Here is a 6233-nt window from a genome sequence, read left to right on the forward strand (position 1 = left end):
TTCCATTCCTTCTGTAGGATCTTTGGGCTAGGAAGTACCTTGCCTTGTGAAGACACACTTGGCTTCTTTGGGATGCAGGTTCTTAAAAGTTACTTTCCTTTTCCCTGTAAGGATTCCTCAGGAAAGTGTTGGCTGCTTCATTTTCCTTAAAACCAAAGGAAATATGTATATCCAGCTCTCTTAGATCTTGAGCAAAGAACAGTTAAATCAGCTCTCGTTGCTCATACAAACTTGAATTCTGCCCTGCTTGAGTGTTAGGGAATCAGTTGTATTCCCTACAGTATTTCATGCATATGTCCTTATGCTCCCTTTCTAAGTGAAAAACTCAAAATCTGAGCATAGTTTTTAGTGTCAAAAGTTATTACAGTATTGAATAAAACATACTGAGCAGTTCATTTAAGAACTCCAAAGAAATTTTGACATCAAGAGCACTGCTGCAAGGGTAATCTAATAAAAACTCACTATTCTTTATAAAAAGAATAAAAAATTCTTTATTCTGTGTGCAGTGGAAGGCCAGCAGAAATCTGCAGAACGTAGTGTGCTAAACTTACTGTTTATGTCAGATGGGGAAGTGGCTAAAAGATGCATTTTCCTGGGAGATAAATCCTGAAACTACCCAAACAGGCAGGTCCTCCAGCACTCCTTATCTGTCACTTCCACTTCAGAATTGCATTCAGTCCAGGGTGGCACACTTGTGTTCTTGTTGTGGAAAGCTTGGTGTGGTCACTGATGGTCATGTCCCGAGGGACTTTGACCTCATCTAAGACAGGGATGCTGCCATTGCCTTCCGCGCCACCTGGGTCACTACCTAGATGAACTTCTGTGTGGAAACTCCAGGGCTTGTTGAAGTTGGTTTTCCCTCTCTGTGGAAACCTTTTCTTCTTTCAGAATATCTTTGCACGCCTTCTCAGGCATATAGAATAGTCCGTGTGAGAAGGTGACAATAGTTTTGGGAACAAACTTAATCCATCTTCCAGTTCATTCACTAGTACCTTCTTCTGTTCGCTTGTAAGGTGGAGATTGGCAAATTCTTTTGTACAGAAAGTACAGTGCATTTGGCAGGTTTCTCTTATTAGCTTTGATTCATGGAAAAGCTATACATAGTGTGTCTTAAGCTCAAAAGAAATGAGGAGTTGAATAAAATGTATTTCAATTTGCTTGAACAGCAATATGCTGGTGTTCTTATTTTCTTTCTTGCCATATGTGGCCCATAAGATCCACTGTCATGGAGATTTGTCGATGAAATATGAAGAACCCTTGGCAGTGTGCTCTTCCTTTCAAATTCTGCACACTTGACAGTTTTGAACGGCTTATGTCTGACTTGTCCCATGATGCAGAACTGAAAACATGCAGGCCTCCATATCCTGGGAACTGTCGGTGTTGGTAATGATGGTCCCTTAATAATTGTTTCCTATACAGGAGAGATGCTGTGATGTCACTTTATGACAGGTTTGTCTGAATTCAGAATCCACAAAACATAAATCTACATACAATTATGGTCAAACAGCTAATATTTCATTATGACATTTAATGAAACAGTTTTATATTCTTTCAAACATTATAGTTTTCTGAATTTTGAAACAGCCCTGTGCCCTTGCTTTTTTTTTTTTTTACAAGGCTTGCAATGTTATGCCTCTTCAAAGCGGATCATTTTTGACAGTCCTGGCAGTTGGCTGCAAGAGTTTTATTGCTTTCTGTTGAATTCCTGTTGTTTATTGTAACATGATAAAAATTGTTACCATATGATAGTCTAATATTCTTATATTAAGCACTAGGCCTTGGGCTAGGGGGAGGGGAAGTCAAGGGGGAAGTGCCTAAAGATGTTTTAACTTTTCATGGGAATTTCTGTACCAGAGCAGGGTAGTTCGCCGTTGTCCACAAAAGTGGTTTTGGGAAAGTGGCAAGTAAAATTGAAGTTCAGATTTAATTATGGTAAGAATTCGGTCTCCAGGCTTGTAAGAATCACGTGACTCGACAACGTAAACAAAACGTAGCACTACTTGACTTTGTCAGTTGTCTTCGTCAGTGTACGGGAAGAACTGAACTTTGTGTCAGTGCAAACCATGCTCCTCTGCAGCATGGAGGAGAAGAAAGTTCAGCTGCTGTAGGCCGCTGTTTCAGTGAAGTGGGTGGCATTGAGCAAGGTGAGCGTATGGCTCACCTGTTGGTCCCCAACCAGACGTGTAAGAAAAGTGCCAACCAGAAGGGACCTCCCACTCAAGAATGTGGGCCGTTGAGAATCTTGCTCTTTGCAGAATATGCTCTGAATTCAGTTATGAGGGCAGTGTCCCGGGGAGGTGTCTGTCTTTGAGGGAAGTATTTGTAGCACAATGAACTATTTAAAGGCGAGTGCCCCCTGAACGTGTCACGGTAAGTGGTGTGCTCCCTGCAGGTATTTTGTTCCTGTAGTTTCAGCCTGGTGTACAAGTGGTGGTATGTGCCTAACCTTCTCCAGATGTCTTCAAATGTTGCTTTTGGACACTTGTGTTCTGCCAGTTCAGCTTGTCTTCTGTCTTTTTCAGGGTTTCACAGTCTTGAACTACTGGATTTTGGCTACTACATGCCTGAAGATGTTGATCGACATCTAAAGTCAGAATTGGTTCTAGATGCTGTGTAGATGCAAAGCAGCACAAATCTATATCTAAATTTCTTAATCTTTCCTGCTCAGTGGTCGTCTTTGAATTTACTGCAAATTCACTGACTTGGAGTAGATGAATTTCAGAAGCCTATCCTTCCCTGCAATGAGAAATCCAAAGCTTCACATGTAAATTGTCCGTAGAACCTGAACTCAGATGGCTTGTTTTTCAGAAATAAATCAGAAGTCAAGAAAGGACTTGGCCTAATTTATATTGCTTTGCACTTTTGTCTGACTTTAAATAAAAAAACATTCTCCAATGAAATTTGGGTGCCAAACACATACCCAGAATGTACAGAGCTTTGCTTTCAAAGTCACCATTGTCCTTTAGACTTTAATCTCATGACAGATTCAGAGCCTGTTTTGTTTGATAGGAGTGTACGTTGGACTCTTAGAAATATTTCTGAATTGCTCAGTAATATTTTTGGATTACAGTTTACTTGTTTCTGCACCAATAATTTCTTTTAAATTAAAAATTACCTGTAATTCAGGTTAGGTTATCTAAACTAGTTGTATAGCACTGTCGTTTCCTTTTAACTGTGCTCTGTACTACAGCCGTCCTATGCTTCTTAATGTTTGGTATAGTAAAACCTTTCCATGTGTGCTTGCCTCATTTCAAATACTGTATAAGCATGTAGATATAATGTACATAACAGTGTAACCTCCAGGTGCTAGGAGTCAGGATTTCCTGACACTACACACTAATACAAAATGTGGTAGCACTTGGCAGCAGGATGTTCTAACTACTGGCACTGTAGGGGTTAATATGAGTTACCTAGAAATTTTCTCTGCAAAAGGAGGTTTTCAGTATTCATTAGGATTTTTTTTAATGGGAACTACATATTTTAAAATGTAATTTCTAAACTTTTTAAAAATTAAAAAATGTTTAATTTATGTTCTGTATCTTAATTTTGTGCCGCAGTATTTACGGATGTCTTTCTTTTAACACCAGTAGGTTCTCACGACTGCCTGCTGATGTCCTTCTTTAGCATTAGTTGGTCTGCTCAATGGAGAAGGTGCCATGGGCCAAAGTTAAATTTATTTATGTTTGATTTGTAACACTTCCTTACGGTGGAGTGGAGGTCCCTTCAGGTCAATGTTCTGATTACCATGCTAGTTCTCTTACCTGTGGCTATCAGCTGTAACCATATTGCAATGTCCTGGTCATGGTTTCTCTTCGTTAGCATGCTTTTATTTGGAAACCTCGGTAGTTTCTTACATTGTCATAGTCTCCCCTCTAATTTATGTGGTCGTATAAACGCTACTGCATTTTTCTTATGTCAGAGTAAGACATGGACAAATGCGAATTTGAATATTTTATCTCCATTAGCCATGTGTGACTATGTCTGTTGGTGGCTTTTCTTTAATGCTTCAGTCAAACTCAGCGTGAAATACGCCTGTTTTCCTGGGGAAGATGTGTGTTGGCACAGAAATGTATTGTCATTCCTTTGATCATTGTATGTCGTGTATTTTTGTCCTCTGGCAGCACTTTCTTGGGTTTGAATTTTTCCCTTTTACAATCAGAAAGGCTGAGGGATGTCAGATTGCCGAGGGATCGATCCTGAGCTTACCAGCAGAACAGCTATGGTTAGATGCAGCATTTCTGTGTCAGACAAGTTCAGAGAAAGCATTCATCAAGACATTACTGAAACGTTACAGAAGTGCAACTCAAGGTTTTTTCCTCTTCACATTGAGAGAGGTGTTGGGATCAGTGTTTAAGTTAAGTTTAACTCCCATTTACGTGTTACTACAACGATATTTATTTCATCAAGATGACCGAATGTGATGAAGTACAGAAGGTTAAAAACACGCTCCTAAGCGTCCATAAGATCACTTCTTGATAAGCTTGACAGTAGTTTGTGAAAGTGTCTTACTTTACCCTTCTCATCTAATAGCTTTAATATTAAACTGTTTAAAAAGAAAATCTGTCGCAGCCCTGAAGAAAAAGGTATTTGTTTCTGAAAAATGGAGTCCTTTTTTAAATGCATGTGTAAGACTTAAATTCCTGTTTTTCCTTGGGAGATAATGGTATTTGAACATGCGGTCTAAACTTCTTTGTGCTTTGTGTAACATAGCAGTGGACTTTTGTGATTGGCACCCAAGGAACTTGACTCCTGGGATTAATGGTAGTGATCCTGGCTGCACTCTGGACTTTGTTTTGCTAACATAAATGAGCAACTGTACATTACTGCTATATTAATGTTTCAAAGCACTGGGATAGTCTAATTCTAACTTGTAATTATGTTTGCCAATTATCTGTTTGGAAAGTTGGTGTATGAACAGCTTATTGAAACTGTTAAATTGTACAGATATCGTTCATGATCTAAAGCTTTGTACCGTGGAATGTGCTTAATAAAAAAAAGTTTGAACTTAATTTGTCAAATAAATGGATCAGTAACGTCATCTAACTAAATGGTGGTATCATGCATTAGTTAATGTATGGACAAGGTGAAAAACTGCACCAAGCTAGTTCACCGATCTTGGAGAAACTTCTCTGCTTTGCTCTGCAGCACTTCTGTTCCGTGCATCAGCAGAAACATCGCAAGAATTATTTTATCAAGAATGCAGATAGACTTTTTAAAATATTACCTATTTCCTGGGCTGCTAAAGCAATTTGTGCCCTGAGCCCTGTGCAGATAAAGGGTCTTCTGATGCTAGCTGTGTCTTAAGAAAAACTGCTTTTCTTGGATTTTCTTCTGCTAATGTGCAGTGACTAGGGTGCGTAAGTCCTTCAAAGATCTTATGTTAGACAACCACAATAAAAAAATTGCTGGTGTGTTCTGTGGCATCACATCAGTAACAAAAAAGGCTAAACGTTTTTGGTATTTCTTCTGTCCCCTGGTATTCTGTCAGTTTTATTTGTGAGCAGGCTTTGCTTTTAAAGAATTTGAGAAATCGTTGCTGCTGCTTGGTTAATGAGTTCTGACACTTCAGTTCTGAACAGGCTGACCAGAAGTGATTTATCGTGCAGATCTCGTGGTGCTGCCTCGTCCTGTTAGCATGAGGGGTCTGGCCGGGATCTTGCTGGTTTGTCAAGGTACAGGAATGAGGGCGGTGTGGTGGCCAAACCCGTTCACAGGCACGCTTTGTGTTAAATTGTTGTGGCTTTGGGCATCTTTGGTAACTGGGTTGACTTTGTGTGCCTACCATGGGGCTCACCAGTGATCTTCTGTTGGAAGTGTTATTTTTGGTGAGGTGTAAGTTGGATGTGCTTACCTGAAATGTTTTTAAAGGTACTATAAGCACTGCTAAGAATATGAAGCAAGTTCTGGCTAAGTATTAGCAAATTCAGTATTCAAAATTCCTCTCTGTAGGTAACTTTTATTCTTCTTGGCCTAATCTGACACCGGATAATTTCAAAGAAATTTCACTTTTGTTCAGACTAGCTGCACTTCATTGAGAGGAAAGCAAGTGAAATCTTCATGTATTTTTCTGCTAGAAGTGCATTGTAGAAAGTGAAGCCTCATCAAACTATTTAAAGCCCTTGTGAATGTCTTTCTGAATATCGTTATCCATAAGAGCCACGTGAAAATCTGGAGTAGAAACTTTGAGATCAAACTTAAAATCCATCTCACCTGGGTGGGCTTCAGATTTTTAT

The 6233-nt window shown here is 39.3% G+C and overlaps 1 protein-coding gene across 5 annotated transcripts in view; it reads left to right on the plus strand.

The window, feature by feature from the left end:
- Positions 1-5005, plus strand: part of FBXW11 (F-box and WD repeat domain containing 11) — a 75769-nt gene extending 70764 nt beyond the window's left edge. For all 5 annotated transcript variants that reach the window (XM_040573122.1, XM_040573125.1, XM_040573124.1 and 2 more), the window contains one exon: positions 2523-5005. The gene's annotated coding sequence lies outside the window, so the exon portion shown is untranslated. The remainder of the gene's footprint in view (positions 1-2522) is intronic.
- The last annotated feature ends 1228 nt before the right edge of the window (positions 5006-6233 follow it).

The sequence above is a fragment of the Cygnus olor genome, chromosome 14 (assembly GCF_009769625.2).
Source record: "Cygnus olor isolate bCygOlo1 chromosome 14, bCygOlo1.pri.v2, whole genome shotgun sequence".
NCBI classification, from domain to species: domain Eukaryota; kingdom Metazoa; phylum Chordata; class Aves; order Anseriformes; family Anatidae; genus Cygnus; species Cygnus olor.